The sequence below is a fragment of the Oryctolagus cuniculus genome, chromosome 2, assembly GCF_051225735.1.
Source record: "Oryctolagus cuniculus isolate XC-2025 breed Fujian yellow rabbit chromosome 2, ASM5122573v1, whole genome shotgun sequence".
NCBI classification, from domain to species: Eukaryota; Metazoa; Chordata; class Mammalia; order Lagomorpha; family Leporidae; genus Oryctolagus; species Oryctolagus cuniculus.
Genome location: NC_142868.1, coordinates 183,952,628 through 183,972,920, shown reverse-complemented (window position 1 = coordinate 183,972,920; position 20,293 = coordinate 183,952,628). Strand labels below are relative to the sequence as shown.

Below are 20,293 nucleotides of genomic sequence, written 5' to 3'. Positions count from 1 at the left end.
CATTTTGTTTTGGAAAATAGTTCTTCCATCGGGCGGAATATTTTTCAATGCTGCAAGAAGCAAGTTGGAAGCCGGCAAGCCCTGGAATGCAAAAAGACTCCCCTTCTTTGGAGGTGCTCTCCCCTCCATCCCAGCCCACCTTGGGAGCTCTGCCCCGGCTCCCACCACCCAGCTCTGCCCCGCCTCCCACCACCCAGCTCTGCCCCGGCTCCCACCACCCAGCTCTGCCCCGCCTCCCACCACCCAGCTCTGCCCCGCTTCCCACCACCCAGCTCTGCCCCGGCTCCCACCACCCAGCTCTGCCCCGGCTCCCACTACCCCACCGGGACCCTCTCTTCACATCTGGTTCTAAATCTACCCGGGAAAGCAAGGGCCACAGTGTTTCTGCCACCCCTCCTCAGCTTTTCCACGTCTGCAGGAGAGCAGAAGCAGGAATCAGGGGCCGTGTGGGGTGAGAGCACTGAGCTCCGTCTGGAAGGCCACAGACTCTGGCTGAGCTGAGAGTGGCACCAGTGGGTAACTGGGCAGTGGCTGCCGACTACAGCTGGACCTCCGCTTGCCGGCTTTGGCTTCAGGACGTGCAAAGCGCAGGTGGACGCAGGAGTGCTCAGTGTGGTGGAGCAGAGGCTGGGAGTGGCTTGGGGCTCAGCAGAGGCCAGGCTGGGAAGCCCCTCTCCTCCTGTCACCAGCAAGGACAAAGCCACTAGTCAGTAGCCATTGCATGCCACTGCCCTGTGAGCCCAGGGTGCTGCCCGCCATGGGTTCCATTAACAAGGTGCTTGTTCCCTGCGACATTTCAAAAGCCAGCAAGTGCCAAACTCATGCTGGGGTCAGTGTCGCCCTCTCCCAGCAGGGAGAAGATCTGGGACTGTGCCCTGACAGTTGTCCCACCCACCCACCCACCCACCCCCCGGCTTGCTACCAGACCGAGCTGAGCAAGGGGACCCTTCTCTGGCTCCTGCCATCAGAGCCACTAGGAGAGATCCGGTCCTGGCTGTGGGCTCCAGGACCAGCAGTACTTCACTTCCCGCAGTATCTATTCTGGACCTTTCCCTCGAACGGAAGTCACTTGCAAAAGCTGAACAAAAGGCAGGATTGACTGCGGCTGGTGACAGAAGATCTGAGGCACCCTTCACAAAACCCTGGCCCGTCCGTAGATCTCACTTCACTGCAATTCAGCAGCAGCTGAGCCCACGGTACAGTAACAATCCCAAGTCTAGCGGAACAGGTGCTCAAAGAGATCCTCCCGGACGAGAGAAGCAGACCACGTGCCCTGGCGTCCCTGAGTGGCAGGCTATGCCCGCCTCCTGTCCCGTCTCTGCCCTGGGTGCTTTCTCTTGCACACTGGGACCTGGGACCTGCAGAAACCAAGTCTCAGGGACTCCCAGGTGGCCACCTCAGTAAGAGACCTCGGCAAGGAAGCCAGGGCCTCGTGGCAGCCTCTGTGGCCCATGGCCCTGGGAGGTGGCACGAGCATCTCCAGTCAGTCGCCAGGCCTCCTGATGGGTCCCTTCCAGAGTAGCCCCGTGGGTGGACCAAGCACCTGCTCCCCTTGGGGCCATGCCTGGCTGTTACGGGAAAGAGTTAACTTTCCTGTTTGGCGAGGGCCCTGGTGGGGCGAGTGAAGGCTGGCTTGACGCGTGCTGCGTGCTCTGAGCGTGATTGCTGTGCGCAGATGCTGAGTTTGATGAATTGCATTATAAAATTTAAAAACAAATTTAAAACTCTATTAACTCCCTGTAATGGCCTCCTCCTGGAGCACACAACGGCTCCCTGGCAGGGAGGAAACCCCTCGGGTTTGCAGAGTGCCTGGCTTGCTGCAGGATGCGGGCAGTGAGAGCCGGGGCCGCCTCGCGCCCTCTGCACCCATGGGCCCCTGCATGTGGGCCTTGCTGGGTGCACCTGACCAAGGTGGGCGACTCTGTCTCCCTTCAGTGGTAAAATCTCTGTTCCGCTTTCTCCCAAGGCTGAAACACACTTCCTCCATGGGAGTGCCCGGACTCTAAGATTGTCTCAATGTGAGGCTGGAGTCTGGAGAGCTCACTGATGCCAGAAGCCTGTGGGTCATCCCTGTCCCTCTCCCCAGGGGGGCAGGGGGAGAGGACGTGTCCCAGGGTCACCCACCTCACCGGCCGGGTGAGAAGGGTCAGGACAGGGAGGTTGTTTTCCGCAGACCTCTGTAAGTCAGGAGGTTCGGGGGAAGAGATCGGCCTGGCTCCAGACCACCCAGTGCAGAGACAGGAACTTGTGTTGAACAGGGAGGCTGCCTTGCAGCTGTGCGTGCAGGTGGCCAGAGGAGGAGCACAGCTGGTGCAGGAGGCGTGGGGGTGGAGAGGCGGGCGCCCTCCCTGCCTACGCAGCTCAGAGCCACGGAGCCAGGGGGCTGAAGCTCTGAGTGACTGGGTAGCTGGAAAGGTTTACTGCCAACAGTGGCTCCTGAGTGCGAGGGAGCTCTGTCCTGCCCCAGCACCTAAGGTGGTTTGGAGACAGCAGAGGAGGAGCAGGTATCCCAGGGGCATGTGTGGGCGTGTGCACGAGGAAGCTGGCCACTCCTGGAGCTGTGGGTTCAGTGAGGACTGGCAGACCCAGGGATGTCTGTCTGTCTGTCTGTCTGTTCAGGACAGCAGGGAGATGAGGCTCATGCACGGGGATCCTCCAGGGCTGGCATTCTGGGGAAGAGGCTGGGATGCTCCGGCCTGGGGCGCCAAGGAGACCCAGAGCTCCTGGCCCCGCAGGACCCGTGGCCTTGGCATTGAAGGGAGTGCAGGTCTCCCCCAGGAGCAAAGCGGCTGATGCAATCCAGGGAGCTCTGGGTCATGGCTGCAGCTCCTGAACAGCCCCTCGGGAGCCTTGCCACAGGCTAGCTGAGAAGCCAGGGAGACCTGAGAGCCCCACCCCCACCAAAGCGCCTTGGGGGGGGCGGGGTGGTGGCTGTGGGCGCTGAGTGGGGGGAGGGAGTGGAGATGCTAGCCTCCTCTCTCACAGGACTCAGTAAGAGTTAGGGACACTCACGGTGATGAGAGAGCAGAATTTCCTTGGGTTTGCGCATTCACTATGGATACTCAGAATGCTAATTACCATGCTTACCACCTTTGTGAACCTAGCTTGGGCTATTTTGTATAAAGAATGTTTTTGCCAGCGCCATGGCTCACTAGGCTAATCCTCCACCTGCAGCGCCGGCACCCCAGGTTCTAGTCCCGGTCGGGGCGCCGGATTCTGTCCCAGTTGCTCCTCTTCCAGTCCAGCTCTCTGCTGTGGTCCAGGAAGGCAGTGGAGGATGGCCCAAGTGCTTGGGCTCTGCACCCGCATGGGAGACCAGGAGAAGCACCTGGCTCCTGGCTTTGGATTGACACAGCGCGCCGGCTGCAATGCACCGGCCATAGTGGCCACTTGGGGGGTAAACCAACAGAAAAAGGAAGACCTTTCTCTCTGTCTCTCACTGTCTAACTCTGCCTATCAAAAAAAAAAAAAAAAAAAGAAGAAGAAGAAGAAGAAGAAGAAGAAGAAGAATGTTTTTAGGGGAAAAAAACGTAATTTTACTATTGAACTCTTTGTATTCTAAATATATGAGAGTTAAAAACTAGGAGAACCTGTATGTGTCCACACTGCAGAATCGACACAGCCTTGCTGGGCAAGTGACACTGCTCCGGCCGCTTGAATTCTGGGCCCGGGGAGTCCTGGCTTTCACATGGCCGTGCAGGCAGCCCGAGTCCTCTGCACTCCCGGCTGCGCACACTGGGGGTTTCTGCGTGTGTAGGTTTCTTCCCAACACACAGCAAGCAGTGGAACCGCATGGGTTTCGGGACCACCCACACCTTGGGTTGGATCCCAGTGTGATGCTGGGGAGTCACTTAGCCACAGTGCACCTAACAGGACAGACCTTGTATGGTGCCCATCACCATCATAACTTTATCAGATAAGGTCACGTGTCTGTAACACCCAGCCTGATGCCTGTTCCTTCATGGACATTCAAGGAGCAGCTGTTTGATTAAATGCTTCTGTCAACACACAGTGGCCTCCCAGCTTGGCATTCTCTTCTCTCTCTTGCCTTCTGTTGAAATCCTGTGCATCCTCTAATGGGCTGGTTTCAATGCCCCCGCCTCCAGGAAGCCCTCCCTGATGGCCTTAGGCAGCCTTGTTTCTTCCCAGTGTTACAAGACGCTAACTTGCATTCCAGCACAAGTGTCGCTCTTCCCTCTCTTCTGCCCAGTGTCGCCTCGGCTGCGCTGAGCTTATATCCAGGGCCACTCCTTACCTCTTTGCTGCCATGGCAGCACCCAGCCCCATGCCCAGCGCAGGAAGGGTGCTCAGGACAGGCCTGTAGAGTGAACGAACAGGTTCCGAAGTGTGGACTGCCTGGTGACTGAGAGCTGCCGGCACCCTGAACACCACAGCCTGGAGCCACACCAGGGCTTTTCAGTCCCCTGATCCTGCCGACACTGCTGCAGAACTGGCTGGGTCTGAGAGAGGCCGTTCATGGGCCGTGTGGCACACGGGGACCTCAGGCTGAAGGACGCGCTCTGGGTCTTGATGGGGTGGCGGTGAGGCAGTGGCAGACCCTTGTCAAAACCTGCCAAGCGTAGGCTCTGAAAAGGGACTTTATGGAAAGTATGCCTCTATGGGAGTCGCCACCCAGGCGGGCCAGGCACAGGGGGTGGTCCTGGCCCTCTCACCGTCTGGCCTCCGATGTGTCCATGGGCACTGGAAAGTGTGGCTAAAACCAGCTGGTCAGAGGGGAGCTCTGGGAGGCAGAGCACAGAGCAGCCACTGTGTTTGTGGAATGGACGTCTGCTAAGTCGTGCTCTGGGCTTCCCCGTCCACTCCCCACAGACTTACCCTGTCTGGCTCTGACATGAGAGCCAAGTCTTACAACTCTACACACGGGCGCACCTCTCACCAGGGTGGGGTGGGGGAGGGTAAAATTAATGTAGAACCCAAGGCCCCTTTCACAGGTGTTTGTGCACCTGTGTTCACATGGCAGTACTTACAGAGAGCCAAGAGGGGCAAGCAACCCAAGTGTCCACCAACAGATGAGTGGACAAGCGACAGTTGGTATGCGAGCACTGTGGAATATTATCCAGCCTCACAAAGAAAGGAGATGCTATATTCATGGATACCAACTAGAGAACAGATGAACCTTGGAGACTTCATGTCATGCAAAACAAAACAGACACCAAGGCACAAATACAAGGGTCTTCAAAATGTTGGTGGGAAAATGGAATTAACAAATAAGTTTACTTGGGTTATGAAAAAATTTGGGAATCCAGGCATAGTTTTTTCCTAATATACATCTTCCAGAAACTTTCTTTAAAGATTTATTTATTTACTTATTTTGAAAGTCAAAGTTACCGAGACAGAAAGAGAGAGATAGAGATCTTCCATCTGCTAGTTCACTCCCCAAATGGCCTCAACAGCCAGCGCTGGATCAGGCCAAAGCCAGGAGCCAGGAGTTCTTTCGGGTCTCCCATGTGGGCAAGGGGTGCAAGCACTTGGCCCATCTTCTGCTGCTTTCCTAGGCCATTAGCAGAAAGCTGGATCAGAAGTGGAGCAGCCGGGACACAAACCAGTGCCCATATGGAATGCCGGCATCATAGGGGTGGCTTTTATTCACTATGCCACAATGCCTCCCTTCCAGGAATTTTTTTAAAACTCCCCCTATGCATGGATTCCAAAAACATTTGCACCAAAATACTTTTAATGTCATTCGCATGAACTTTTCATAGTATCCCTCACAGTATGCAATCCCACTTACACGAGGTCCTCAGAGTATCAAATGGGGGTGCCGGGTTCTGGGGGAGGGGACAGTGTTGCCGGAAGTGCCGTCTCAGCCGGGGAAGATGAACGTGCTATGGAGACAGGTGATCGCCTCACAGTGTGAGTGTGCTGCGTGGGTACATAAAAAACGGCTCAGACGGTAAATCTTACGTTACATGTTCCATCACAGTAAAAGCCAAGGCCTGGGCTGGCCTCCTGGCCCCTGGCCCGTTGATGTCCTATCAGTCAGAGGCACTGCTCGCCTGACGGTTTGACTTCTTGTACTGAAAGCAAAGGTGTAGAGGGCAGAGGCCCTCCCTGACTGCAGCCCCTTTCTGAGCATCTTAGCGGCCAGTATCCCGCGAGAACGGCCAGGGTGCCCTTGTAGAGGCTTGGTGGGTGCGCACACGGCCACAGCGCTGGCTAACTTGGCTTGTGACATCCGCTCTCCCAGGCTACGGCCGGCCTCCCCCTGACAGCCTGGGAGTGAACTCTATCACTCCGGCAGCTCCCAGCATCATAATTGGGGTGACCCCTTCCTCGAGACCCAGGGGGCTGCACGCTGCAGGAACTGGAGCGCACTGTGCGTAAGGAGGCCCGGCTGTCGGGGCGGGTTGGCTCCTGGCCATAATGCAGAGTGACACCCGGGCACTTGTCACAGCAGGGAGCCCGGTGCTGACGCAGACGAGGCCACGCCGGGGCCCCCCAACAGGCACATTGTGCAGGGTTGAAAGGAGGCCAGCTCTCCCACCTTGGCCTCTGGGACCAAACGCGTTTGATTTGTTCTCTGGATTGACGTACATTCACCCGTGACTGCCTGGCGCACTCAGAGCAGGCGGGGCTTGGGGGCTTCAATGCTGTGACCTTTCTGTTTGCAAAATAAGAGTGGAGTTCCGAGCCCTGGACTGGCGTGGGGCTGTTAGGAGGACAGGACAGAGTCTGCTGGAAACGCCTGAGCCCGCGGTGGAGAGGAGCCATGAGGCTGACGTGCGGGAAAGCACTCCACACGCCGCAGAGGAAGACGGGGCCGCGCAAGGCCAACCTGCTGTGTCCGCTCCTACCTAAGGCAACAGCAAAGAACAAAGCATGCACATACATGCACACATGCACGCACACACACACAGCGGGGAGGGTGGCTACTGTACACCTGCCCGCATCTCTTATCCGCGCGTCCCTGCTCTCCATGGGCACACGAGGTGCAGACACTGCCCTTGGCCCACTGCAGCCTACCTCTGCACATCACATCCTGCTGTCTGGCTCCAGTCCCTGCTTTGTGTTTGCTCTGAGTTCCCTCTCAGCTCCGTGGGTGCCCTTCAGGCTCCATCAGCAGGGGCTACCTCCCCCTTCCTCCCCATGGGCAGCGCTGTAGCCTCCCTGTCCCTTGCTGCTCCCTGGACTCTCTGTGGCCTCAGGGAGACAGGGCTGCCTGCCCCCTCCCCAGCCCTCCTCATCATGGTAGAGTGAAAGGAAAGGCATCTAAACCCCTTCAGGAAGAGCCGGTAACTTCTCCATTGAGTCTGAGCTATGAGTAGCCAAGGTGTACAGAAACACAGCCTCCACGCACTGTCACACACACAGGCACCTCCAGCAGATCAGGAGGAGGCTTCCTACCTGAGCACTCGTGCCCAGTGTGTGTCAGCTGCCTCAGCACTGGGCGTGCAGACCATAAAGTACACCAGAATTTATCAGTGCACACACTGGAGCTCAGCACTGCAGGCTAAAGGAAGCAGGGGGCCTCTCCCGGGTACCTGGGAGAGGATGGCCCAGGGGCTGTTTGCTGAGATGCAGGCCACTGAGCACAAGGCCCCATGCTGGGGGGTGGGGGAGAAGAAGAGGCAGGTCCAGGCAGAGAGGAGCCTGGCACCTCCACGCCTGAGCAGAGGTGGGAAGACTGGCTTGGAATGAGGCCCACTGGAGCCTCGGTGATATCCTGGGCTGCTGGAGGAGGCTTTGCGGTGTGTCCAGAGTTGGTCAGGATTCATGCCGTAGTCTCACGACAATGGGAAACTCTTCCCTAATCTGGTGATTTACCCAGGAGGGAAAAGGAGGCTCCTAAGGGTAAGAGTAGGGGTGGATTGTTGAGCCCTTTGGGCTGGACCCCAAGCAGTGCTGATCCTGAACCCCACTTTGAAAAGCAAAGATACATGACGTCAGCTTCACTTACAAGGAAGCCACGTGGCCGTGGTGCCAAGCCACAGTCGGCGGCTGCATCCCTATCATATCCTCTCGGCTCCGTTCTTGCCCTGTTTTGTCTTTGCCAGGATGTCAGGAAGCCTAGGAGGCTGTCCGTCACCTCTGTTGGCCTGGGTGCCCAGTGCCCGGCTCCGTGGCTCTCTCGGAGGCAGGATCCTTGCTTGCGGGGAGGGACATGTATGGAGCGGTCACTCTGTTGGTCATCTGGGCTGCAGCTGGGGTAACTCCAGAGAGCCTGTCCTGGACATGTGTGACATGTGGCAGTTTGTGTCATCGATCTCTTTCAGAATATGAGGTCTTCAGTGGCAAAGGTGTCAGGGTCTCTGCTATTTCACTGATGTGGAAACTTCTAGAGACTGAGAGCCTCAACTGAGAAAGGAACAAGAAGGCCCCTCTGGGAAGCTGGCAAATGTGTGCCCCCCAGATGCGTCCTTTCTTCATCACTGGCCCCCTGGGCTTTATTTGAGAATCCTTGTTGGAAGAAATGCAAATTGACTCTAAGATTGGCTCCCTGAATTCTCCATTCGAAGCAAATGCTGCAGACTGCTGATCTGGCAGTGGCCAGGAGAAAAGTGGGCAAGGAGAGCTTGGCTGGGAGCGTCTCTTGGTCCCTTTCCTGTTGCTACAGCAGAATGTCCCAGACTGGGTCATTCATAAGGGAAAGAAGTTCATTCATGGTTCTGGAGGCTGAAAGCCCTTCGGAGCGCAGGGCCAGCGTCTTCTCGGCTTCCGGCAAGGACCTTGTCTGCGTCGTGTGGCAGAAAGGCACAGGGGCAGGCAGAGGCTGCAGAAGAGACACAGCCTGAGGGGCCAGCAGCCTGCTCTCGGGGTAGCTCACCCAGTGCCCGGAGAAAGGCCCTGGCCCCTCTGCAGGGCCTGCCCGCCCTGCCATCGCCACCACAACCACAGCCAGGGGTGAGCATGAGTTCGGAGGGGACAAACCTCTTTGAAACCATAGCAAAGCTCATCAGAAGCAGAACTGGGAGTCGCACGTGGCCCCGGGGGCCAGTCAGTGCAGGGACCCTGGGTCCTCCCACGCTGGGGTCAGTGGTGCCTGTGTGATGTCGGATTCTGATCAGCTTAGCAGGAAGTATGCAGGGTATTCCAGAATATTTCCATTTCAATGGCTAAAATGTTTGGGTCTTTTTAAGGTTGGACATTGAAAGGAATGCGTTTCAGTTATCTCAAGAACGTGTTTGTAGGTAAGAAAAATTGCTTTCACTGCCAACCCCAGCAGATCCTGAGGACGCTGAGCCTTCCTTGTTCCACCTGCTCCGTCCCTTCTTTTCCTTGTTCCCTCTTTTTCCAGCCTCTTCACGGTAGTGTCCACCGTGGTGTCGGCCTGTGTGTGTACCTTCACCACTCTATACCCTTCTACCGCTTCTCCGCGAAGCCCACAACTCCAAGGACTGGTGTCTCCACACCAAACCCCTGTTACGCTCCATCATCATGTCTTTGCGCCTCAATTCCCGGTGTCCAGACAGAGCCCTCCAGTCCCTTACAAACTGCGCCCTCTCCCACATCCCCCCCCTTCTGTGAATGTGGCCCCAGCCCCCAGCTCTGAGAGCAGGCCCTGGCTTCCTCGCCCTTTGTGACTTCCTGTTCCTGTGCTCCCAGCCCACCACCTCCTCTGCCACAGCACACACCCTCGTCAGTCCTCTGCGGGCCATCGCGTGAGTGTGCCGCGAGATTTTCTGCAGTCCAGCTCCCTCGTGCCCACCTTAGCCCTTTGGAAGGGCTCACGCGCCCTCATCATGAGCCTTTGTCCATACCTGTTGTGGCCAATGCAGCCCCTGACCAGATACGCTGTTTAAATCCCCTAAAATGCAGTCAAATCTATAACCCAGTCCCTTCGGCTATAAGAATGCATTTTCAAGTGCTCGATAAGCCTGCGTGGCCCGTGGCTACCACATCCATGGGAGAGCACGGCTTAGGGAGCGTGTCCTTGCTGGTAGAAACTTCTGGATGGTGTTGGTCCACGCTGCCCTTGGCTCTTTCTTTCCTTCTCCTTTTCTCTGAATCCTCTCCCTTCCCCCAAAGAGTCACCAAAATGCACCCTTGCGTCCCACACTTCACCTCCAGCAGCACGGAGCGTGCTACTTCTCCGGAGTACAGAAGAACACAGAACTCTTTTGGGTTCAGTAACCCAGACTCCAACTCAAGCTAACTTAAGCAAAAAGAGAAAGCCTGTTAGCTCTCGGCCCTGAAAGGTTCCGTGCTAGCTTCAGCACAGCGAGATCCGGCAGTGCCTGTGACATCAGAACGCTTGTGCGTCTCTCATCTGCTTCCCTCTGTGGCCGGCCTCATTCTCTGCTCTGCAAAGCACTTCCTCCCAGGTCCAGGGAAGATAGATGGGATTGGCCCCAGCCTACAGTACCCTTCCTGCTCTGCTGAGTTTTTTTGTTCTCTGAGTTCTTGTATCAGAGCTTAGGGATTAGCACCTGTTTGGGTGGAAGTTGCTGGATCTGTAATTACGAGCAGGGGGATAGAGCATGCTGACTGGCCTGGCCTGGTCCCCTGCACACCCAGAGGCCAGAAGCCCCACACTGTGTCTGCGGGGCTCCACATGGAGGGCAAAGACTCCCCAGTCAGGTGGAGGGGAATGAAGATCAGACGGTCAACACAGCTTCCGTGGCAGACTTCTGTTTGGAAACAGCCTCTCCACCCTCCTTTGACAGCAGTGTTCTGGATGCCTGGCAGCGTGTCTGAGCTGTCGGGGGAGGGAGACGCGGGTGGATGGAGGGGTGGAGGAGTGACGGGCGGAAGGCTGGGTGATTAGCCACCCGACGTGGGGAAGGGCCAGTCCCAGAACTTGGGGCTCACGCTGTGCTCAGCCAAAGCCCACTTCCTGTACTGGGGTCTGGGGCTCCTTGGAGGTCAGTCCAACCCTGCCGGACGGTTGACTTCTTGAGGGCAGCCCTGGCCATGCTCACCTCTGCCACGGGTGGCCCTTGGTGCCTGGCTGGTGGCCGACAGCCTGACAGCAGTCCTGCACGTCTCTTTGTTCCAGCTGGATGGTGAGACGGGATCCAGCGGCAGCAGCTCCCCCAGCTCCCTGGTCTCAGTCTGCACAGCATTCTTACTCAAGCCCCCTGCAATTGAAAACATATTTTAAATAATCCAAGCCAGAAAAAAACCACATAATTGGTGCTCCCGGCGGACAGCAGTGGGTCTGGTGCCTTCTGTGCAGGAGGATTTGTGGATTTTGGCCACAGGTCCGGATCCTGGGGAACAGTAGGTGTGTCTTCCATCCAGAAGCTCTTGTTCCTGGCAGTGGCCGTGGTCGCATGGCTGCCGGGACTGTCTAGCAAACTAAAGAATTAATCCTGGGCAGTAATTAGCACCCCTGGGAGGGACCGGGGCGAGGGCTGCCTGCTGCTGTGTTGCTGTCGTCATCCCAGTGGCCTTGGGAAGCCCGAAGGGCTCAGTGGGACACCCAGGGTGGTGGTGGTGGCCTTGACAGTGCTTCCTTTTGTTGTGTGTTAATTTCCATCCCTGTAATCTCTTGTCTGAAATAGCCTCCCAGAATTTGGCACTCATATTTCTTCCCTGGTTAGTCCTTCTCCCATCCTCTCTTTAATTGCGTCTTTTTCTGTGCTTGTGTTTATTAAGGAACACAAATGAGCTAGGCATTTAAAGGACTTATTTCAGTCCCATTAGACCCGCCCGACTGGAAGATTGGATGCCCAGGGAGGCGTCTGTGGATGAGAGGGCGCAGCCTGCACAGACATTAGCCCATTGGCCATGATCGGGTCTGCTGGGGGAGGCGGTATCTGGCGCTCGCTCACTCACTCGCTCCTTCTGTCTCTGACTCTTGTGCTGTTCCTGCAGGGCAGGTGCACCCTGATGGGGGCAGCTGGCTCCCGGCAGTGGGCTATTTGGGGCATTGCTGAGTCTCCTGCTTTCGGGAGCTGACCTTTCCTGCAAAGCATGTGCCGGCCTCCGGGCTGGTTGGGCATTTGGAAGCCAACAGCCCCCTGGGGAGCCAGCGCCCAGCCTCTGTCCCTTCCTGTACTCCCTCCCCAGGGTGGAGGCAGGGGAGGGACTGTTCCTTCGGGGACCATCTCCCCTCTGGGTCCTCGTGGAGCCTGGCCCAGGCTCAGCCTTGGGGAAATGAACTTGAAAGACGGCCTTGGAACAGCTGCCCAGGCCTTGTCCTGGGAACACTCAAGGGAGGAACTGGGCTGCATTAACAGCGTCTCTGCTTGGTTGGAACCAGTCTCTTGGTGACCCTGGGCGAGATACCTTGAGCTGTTGGAGCCTCCATTTCGTCACCTGTGGGGTTACATCAGGGCAGGTGTACTGCCACGGCCTGATCCTTCCCAGGTCACAGCTTGGGGAAGGCCAGTGGGAAGCCACTGTGCTCCAGGAACCTGGCAGGGTTCAAGGCTACCCTGGCTGTGTGCCCCTGCAACCTGGGCCTCCTCACAGAGGACGGGAAAGGAAGAGGGTAAAGGAGCTGTCCCCTGCTGTGACAGAGAGGGCCCAAGCCACTTGCACACTCATTCTGCACACACTGCCAAGACCCAGCTGGAGTCACAGAGGTGCTGGCAAGTGTTGTCCCACTGTGGTCCCCAAGAAAGGAGGACATGGCCCTGGGTGCGCCCGTGGCCTCTGCCGCAAAGATGACACTCCGAGTCCCTCCCCAGGCCACTCGTGAGGGGTGGGTCAGTGTCCCAGGCAGCCATTCTTCGAGCATGGGGCTGGCCCTGCTGGACATGTGGAAGTGTCGTTTTTCCTTCCTGAGGTTTATGCAAATAACAGACTGAGGCAAGAAACCAAACCTGTGTCCTCACCTCTGAAGTCACTTGTTCCCATGCAGCCTCACCTGTTGGGTGGGGAAAGAGCAGGCGAACAGCAAGGCAGAGAGCGCCCCCACAGCCCACCCTGTCGGTTTCGGGGGGGCCGCCGGAACCTCTAAGCCATTTGGGATTTCCACTGCCCGAAGGCCTCTTTGGAAGCAGCTGAATTTTAATGACTACCTGAGTCCCTTTCCCAGAAGGAACTCCATCGTGGGCACAGACGCGGCTGGGGACAGGGGGCTGCTCCCACCCGGTGTGCCCGGGGCTGCCACGGCATGGGTGGGTCACCTGTCAGGTCTTCCCGTGCCCTGAGCTGGTGTCATGAACACTCAGGCCACAGCCCCAGCCTGGAAGACTCTCCGGGGCTGGGACTCTGCGGGCTGGGAGTCTGGCCGTGCCACCAGGGGGTCTTGGCCATGGTTCCGAGCGAGACGTTGCATTCCACCAGCCCAGACTGCCCCTTCCCCGTGGCCATGGGCAAGTGGAACCGCTTTAAAACTTGGGAGAATTCATTCCTGTAACACACCCTGGCTGGTGCTGCCCCCATCAGATGGGCAGCCTGGGGGTGGGGCAGGGTAGGCAGGGACAAGAGAAGCCCTCACAGGGACCGTGCTCATGTGGGACTGCAGCATTCATTTTTCATTCATTCTCACTGAGCCCTGCGGGAGGCCAGCTACCCTCCAAGCCAGGACACAGCCCTGGAGGGAACCAGCGGCTGGGACCGGATGGCTGAGAGCAGGACTCATGGGTTGTGCTGCCTGGGCTGGACTTTTGGCTTTGCCAACTTCTTTTTTTTTTTTAGCTTTATTTATTTATTCATTTGAAAGGCAGAGTTACAGAGAGGCAGAGAGAGAGAGAGAGAGAGGTCTTCCATCACTTCCCAGATGACCGCAGTGGCCAGAACTACGCTGATCTGAAGCCAGGAGCCAGGAGCTTTTTCCAGGTCTCCCACACGGGTGCAGGGGCTAAGGGCTTGGGCCATCCTCCACTGCTTTCCCAGGCCATAGCAGGGAGCTGGATGGGAAGTGGAGCAGCCGGGACTAGAACCAGCGCCCATATGGGATGCCGGCACTTCAGGCGGCAACTTTACCCACTGTGCCGGTGCCTTTGCCAACTTCTAGCTGGATGCCCAGGCAAGCTGCTTCACTTTTCTGTGCCTCAGTTTCCGAGACAGCCGTCGTGATGGCTGCCTCAGAGTTGTTATGTGGATTCCACGAGTTAATGTTTACGAAACACTGCCTGGTGGAACTTTGATTCCAGAGCAAACCAATGTGAATAAATAAGATAGTGCAGTAGAAGGCGATGAGAGCATCCAGAAATGAGACAGGAGAATAGGATGGTCAGGGAAGACTCCAGCAGAGAGTTATATTTAAGAGAACTGAAGGAATGGAGAAGGCCGGCCATGTGGATAACTAATAGAGGAACTAGCATGTGCAAAGGCCCTGAGGTAGAAGCTGGAAGAGTCGTCCCATTGTCCTGGGGTGGAGTTGGTGAGGGGGGTAGGGGTGGATGCAGGGCCTCCTGGATCTGATGGGGATGTTGGCTTTTTCCCAGGGTGAGAAGGAGCCATGGCAGGGACTTGAGAAGAGAGGTGATCTGGCTTGTGTTTTAACAGAATCACTCTGGCTGCTGGGTGGAGAGACTCTGAATGAGGGAAAGGAAGGAAGGGAGGGGATGAGGCAGGAGGCTCCACCAAAGTCCAGGTGAGAGAGGCCAGGGTGAAGATGCGAGAAGGGGCTGCAGTCTGCCAGGGAGCCGGGGCTGCAGGAGGCTGCGAGGTGGAGGGAAGGGTCCGAGGGCAGGGCTGGTAGGGCCCTGCAGGGCGTGAGAAGAGCAGTGGCTTCCAAGCCGAGCAGAGAGTCCTTCCCCCTGTGCGGCCTTGAGCAAGGCCCCCAGCTGAGCCTCAGTCTCCCCCACTGTAAACAGGAGGCAGTGCTGTGACTCACACAGATGTGGGCTTTCAGCCCACAGGTATGCCATAGGTGCTCAGTAGCTGCTCCTGGCCGGTCCCCCTGCTGCCTCCTTGTAACTGGGTGAAGGCAGAGAACAGTCCCCGGGTCAGCAAAGGCTCAGGGTATGAGAACGCCGCAGGCACCATCTCGTGCCCAAGGCAAACAGAAAGGGGGTGTTGGCGTCTGGGTCTCTGACATCACCCTGAAATTCACCAGGCATTCCTGCGGGGGAGCCCCTGAGGCGGCAGGGAAAGTGGACGCCAGCACTGCTCCCCCAGGGGGCTGGCGCCAGGCTGATCCTCTTTCTTTGCACGAGGAATACTGGGCTCCTTGTATCCTAACCCCAGGAGTCCATCCCCTTGGTGCCAGGCTGGCATCTGACACCGGAGTCCCCCCTGCCTCAGGCGGGGACCATGGCTCTATCTAGACTCCCTCCCTCCCCATCCACGGCCAGATGTCTCAGCGTCCTTTGTTGAACCCCAGACAGTGGGGTGTCAGCCCTGCTCTGTCCACCTGCTGCACGGCCCACCCTCTGTAAATGGGCTACTTGTGCCTGCACGCTGGGCACGGCCGAGCCCGGAGCAGATGGTCAGATTTCTCCCAGGGCTCCTACCTCCTAGACTGGGCTGCAGGCGTCTCTCAAGCCCACATGCAGGGGCCCTGACCCTGTCATTCCCAACTGCCCTCTCCCTTGCCTCTCCCCTGCACTTGGGTGGGCCTGGGGCTGAGCTCCACGCAGCCGGGATGTGGCTGCAGGCTGGGGATGTGACTGATGCAGATGCTGGCCGGGGGTGACCAAGGATGTGTGTTCTCAGGACTTAGTGGGGGATCAGTACAGAGGACCTTGTAGAAGCAAGGCTAGAAGGCACTGGGGCCACAGGAATAACCTGGAGAAGCCAGGAAGGCTTCCTGGAAGAAGTGAGCATGAGCTGGAGAAGGACTGACAGACTGTTGCCATTGTCTTGTGGTCTCAGGTAGGGCCCAAGGCTGAGCGTGAAAGGTACCCAGTACCCCTACATGAGGAAGTGGAGCTGAGGGGCCACCTGCAGTGCTGGCATCCCATGCAGACACTGGTCCAAGTCTCAGCTGCTCCACTTCCGATCCAACTCCCTACCAATGCGCCTGGAAAAGCAGTGGAAGGTGGCCCAGGTGCTTAGGTGCCTGCATCCACATGGGAGACCCAGAGCAAGCTCCTGGCTTCAGCCCGGCCCAGCCCTGGCCTTTGCAGCCATTTGGGGAATGAACTAATGAATGAAAGCCCCCCCCCTTCTCTCTCTCTCTTCTCTCTGTATTTTTGCCTTTCAAACAAATAAATAAATAAATCTTAGAAAGGAAGGAAGTAAAAGAAAAGAAAAGGGGAAACAGAGCTGGAGAAGCCAGGAGCCCCTCCCCTCCGTGCAGAACCCCTCCCCTCCTTGCAGGACCCCTCCCCCCATGCAGGACCCCATCCCCTGCATGCAGGACCCCTCCCCTCCGTGCAGGACCCCTCCCCTCCGTGCAGAACCCCTCCCCCCCGTGCAGGACCCCTCCCCCCATGCAGGACCCCTCCCCTCCGTGCAGGACCCCTCCCCCCATGCAGGACCCCCTCCCCTCCGTGCAGGACCCCCTTCCCCCCATGCAGGACCCCTCCCCCCGTGCAGGACCCCTCCCCTCCATGCAGGACCCCTCCCCTCCATGCAGGACCCCCTCCCCCCATGCAGGACCTGGCCGCGTGACTGCCTTCAGGTCACTGGGACCTGCCCATGCCCTGGCCCAGGAAAAGCACCGTCCACATAGGCTTGTTCTGAGGGCGGGAAGAGCTGAGGCGTGCACAGCCCTGCTGCGCGGGGCACGTGCGTGTGGGCGTGCAGCGTGAGCTCAGCCGTGGCAGCTCCCCATCCAACACGGAAGGAGGCGCGGTGGCAATGTTGTCCTGGAGACAGCTGTAGCAATCATGACAGATGTGGGACCCAAAGGAGACCCCAAAGAGGCTGTCTGGGTCGACACGGCGAGCCTGCTAACACCCCACTGAGGTTAGCCCGCCTAACAGACCAGGTACAACCATCCTTACAGAGGATCCATAAGGAAAAGAGAGCAGTGGCTGGGTGTGGCTGTCCCTGCAGTCTGGGTGGTCCAGGAGGGCTTCCAGGAAGAGGCAGTACAGAGCAGGGTATTCCAGGCCAGGGGCAGGGTCCAGCCCTCTGGGAGCTGCCAGGCCCCGGGGTTAAGGACGCCAATCACAGACCCTCAGGAGGATGTGTCTGAGGCTGAGACGGCCGGATTCTGAGACACTGCAGAGGAGGAGAGTTCAGCCCAGCGTGGGGGTCCTCTGAACACACATGCACATGCTGTCCACACACGTGTGCACGCACACGCTTGCACACCCCTTCCTCTGCTCCCTGTCTCTCCCCTCACAACTGTTTCTCCTTCCAGGCGCAGGCTAGGGCTATACTTCCCCGCTCGCTTGCTTTGATCAGTGCCAGGAGGACAGAGATGATGGGTGGTGCGTGCAAACCCCAGGCGCCAGGAGTGTGGTTGTACACACCCCCTTCTCCCGTCCAGGGCCGTGCTGGCAGCAGTGACGGGGCAGGAAGCGTCAGTGCCCAGGCCTCTGAGATTTGGGGCTGCTGGTGGTCAGTGTAACCCACCTATGCAGGCGGATGCTACCAGAATTTTTTAAAAGTGGCCAGAATAGAAAACTGGCCCCAATAGACTGTTTTCCTGGGCATGCTTTCCCTTTGGAGCACTCTGCCCTGGAAGTGGAAGACTAGAATGTTCCTTTCTGCCCTAGGGCTCCGTGCCCTGGTTACCACCACTGTGGAGGAGGACAGCTGAGCGTCCAGCTAGGTGGGCGTGGGGAGGTCTCCCGAGACCTGAAGCTGGGAACGGCCCGCAGGCCTCCTGCATCCATCGGCTTCCCCACCGTGGGCCTGCGAGTCACGGCGAAGGTCGCTCCTGCATGGTGTCAGGTGCGGGACAAACCAGGAGGGGAAGACCCCAGGGGAAACACGGTCCTCATCGCTGCCACCAGCTGCCGGCCAGGGGTGGAGGTGGCAGCCTGGAAGCCAAGCATCCCTGCTTGGTTAATCTAAAAATAAACAGAAAGGCAACAAAAATCTATGTTTCAATTACTGCGCACAAGCTGTTCAAACAGCCAGCTCCGCACTGGAGATGTGAACCTGTCAACAGAGGCTGCCTCGTTTGCATGCTTGGGTGGTGACAAAACACACAACCTCGCAACGGGCTGCACTCTGGTCCGGGCTGGCTAGTGGTTTTGGGGTTTTTTAATTAAATTAAAAACACGGCCCTAGAAGGAAGACAATGGAAATCGCAGCAAGTACGTGAAGATGGGGCAGCCGCCCCAACACAAGACAGAGAAGGCCCTGTGGTCTGAAACCAGCCTGGCACCAGCACTGAACAAGGACGGGGGGGGGAAGTGGCCAGAACCAGGGGACAAAGTCTCCCACATGTGACCCAAACTGCCCCTCCCCTGGGACTGGCTGCTGACCCAGAGGAGGCTCCAGAGAGTGGTGTGGGCCTTGAGCTCCCCAAGCCAAGGTGAAGGCCAAGGGGGCAGAGTGGCAGGGGGTCTCCCCCTTTGCTGGAGGCACCGGGTCCTCTCCAGAGTGAACAGGGAAGCCCTGGCCGCCCTGCCTGCCCCAGCCCACACCAGCTGCCCCAGCCCGTGCCCCCTGCGCCATTTCCTGGATTCTGCCTGCCGTGGAGGCAGGACCTGAGCCCCCCAGGGTCTCGCCTGCCCCGCAGTGTCTTGCCCTGAGCCAGGCATAGTGGGAAGGAGGCTGTGGGTGATTGGATGGGATTTGTCGAGCACAGGGCAGAGCATGTGTTAACCCCAGGGCAGGTGTGGGATTTGCTTGGCAGGGAAAGGGGACACAGAAGAGGAAGCTGGCTCCTTGGGGGGACTTTGGACAAGCAGGAGGCCCCTCCCCTCCGGGGTGGGGGGTTTACCAGGGATGGAGCTGAGAAGGCCAGACACTCGCACTTGGCGCCTGCCGGTGACGGTGCCACGAATCCTACGTGCTGAAGTGGCCGTTCCGCATTCAGTCTGGACAGGGATTTTAATGTCCCTGGCCCTCGGAGCAATTCTGCAGCCACCAGCCCAGACACTAGTTATTTGGTGAAATAAAAGAGCAGTCGAGTCTCTCCCACGGAAGATAATATCCCGTCCCAGGCAGCATGATCTGCCGGCCATGTGACGGCCGTTCCCTAATGTTTCCAAATAGACTTTTGAATAGACTCTTGTCTGGAAGAAAGCAAATTGCAAGAGCATTTTTGGCAGCCAAATAGAGAGAGTGCATCCGTCTTTCTTCTTTGCAACTCTTGCCGCTGGGTCTGGCTCCAGGCACCAACTAGGATTCATTCATCAGCTCGGGTCACTGGAGCACCATTTCCTGTGACGGGAGAGCGCGTTGAATTAGTCAATTCTGCAAGATGCGGAATAATGAGGCGTGCCTGAGAGGCGGCCCTGAGCCGCCTCACCGTGGGAGAAGGGCGGGAACTGGGGGGTGTACAGGACCGGGGTGGGGGGGGGGGGACAGGGCTCCTGCTTGCATTGTGTCCGTGAGACCACAAGAACAAGGAAGGAGGGAGGGGCGGCAAAGGAGGAGACCGGTGCTGCCGATGACTGTGGCTAATTCCTCCACCCCCCCCACTCCCGGGCCACCCGCGCCCACGCAGCCCCCACATCCATCCTGAGGCTCCTAGGCTCCTCATTTATCCGCGCCTCCCTTTCTCGCTCAGTTTCTGCTGAGATTATGTTGCTAACTGTCATTTCCAATATCTTTTTTATTTTTCATTATCACCATTATAATGATTTACACCAAGAGCAAGAGCACAATGCCTCGTCAATTAGTCCCGGGAGAAAAGTCTCTGGATCATGTATGCTTTTTTGAGAAAGGAAAAAAAAAAAATCACATCAAAACCCCCAGCCAGGATTTCTCAAAGCACGCGGTGCACGCGGGGAGGGAGGGAGATGAGCCGCTTGGGCTTTTAATATTGTTCACCTGAAACGGACGCTGGATACCGCCTTTCCCGGGCAGGGAGATTGCTTTTTGCAGAAGAAATTGGGGCCAGAAAAGGAATCGGTGGCATTTTTCCTGAAACCTATCATCAGAAAAGCATTTCCAACATTTGTCTTTTTAGGTCATGCATTAAGCCCTGTAATTACGGAATATGGCTTTTCCCCAAAATACGTCTGGCCCCCAAGGCCATCCGGGGAGGTGGAAGGCTGATCCAGGGCTGCTGGACCCTATCCCGGCTGGATCTTAGGCTGGTGTGGCTCCGACTGTAACCTGTGCGAGGTGCGCGTGCTGACTTGTTGGTGCTGGGCGAGGCCTGAGACTCTGCATTGGTAACGAGCACCTGGGGATGCCGGTGCTGCTGGCCCATGCGCCACACTCGGGAGAGAGGACTGGGGTCGTCGTCACCTGTGCCTGGCTTGGTTCTCTTCCTTCTGCACGAGATGCAATAGGTCTGTGCTTCCATGCCTGCGCTGCTGGCTTTCCAAGGACGTGGGGCGGCTACAGCCTTTCCTGGGTGTCTCCCCGCATACCCACACGCACACGCACACGCACACGCACATGCACACACAAC

The 20,293-nt window shown here is 57.7% G+C and overlaps 1 protein-coding gene across 9 annotated transcripts in view; it reads left to right on the top strand.

Annotated features, from left to right (window-relative positions):
* KLHL29 (kelch like family member 29) overlaps positions 1-20,293 on the top strand; it is a 283,481-nt gene that overhangs the window by 131,998 nt on the left and 131,190 nt on the right. Inside the window, exon 2 of one of the 9 annotated variants that reach the window (XM_089326777.1) lies at positions 19,844-20,001. The exons of the other annotated variants lie outside the window; for them this stretch is intronic. The gene's annotated coding sequence lies outside the window, so the exon portion shown is untranslated. The remainder of the gene's footprint in view (positions 1-19,843; positions 20,002-20,293) is intronic. 9 annotated transcript variants of the gene reach the window in all.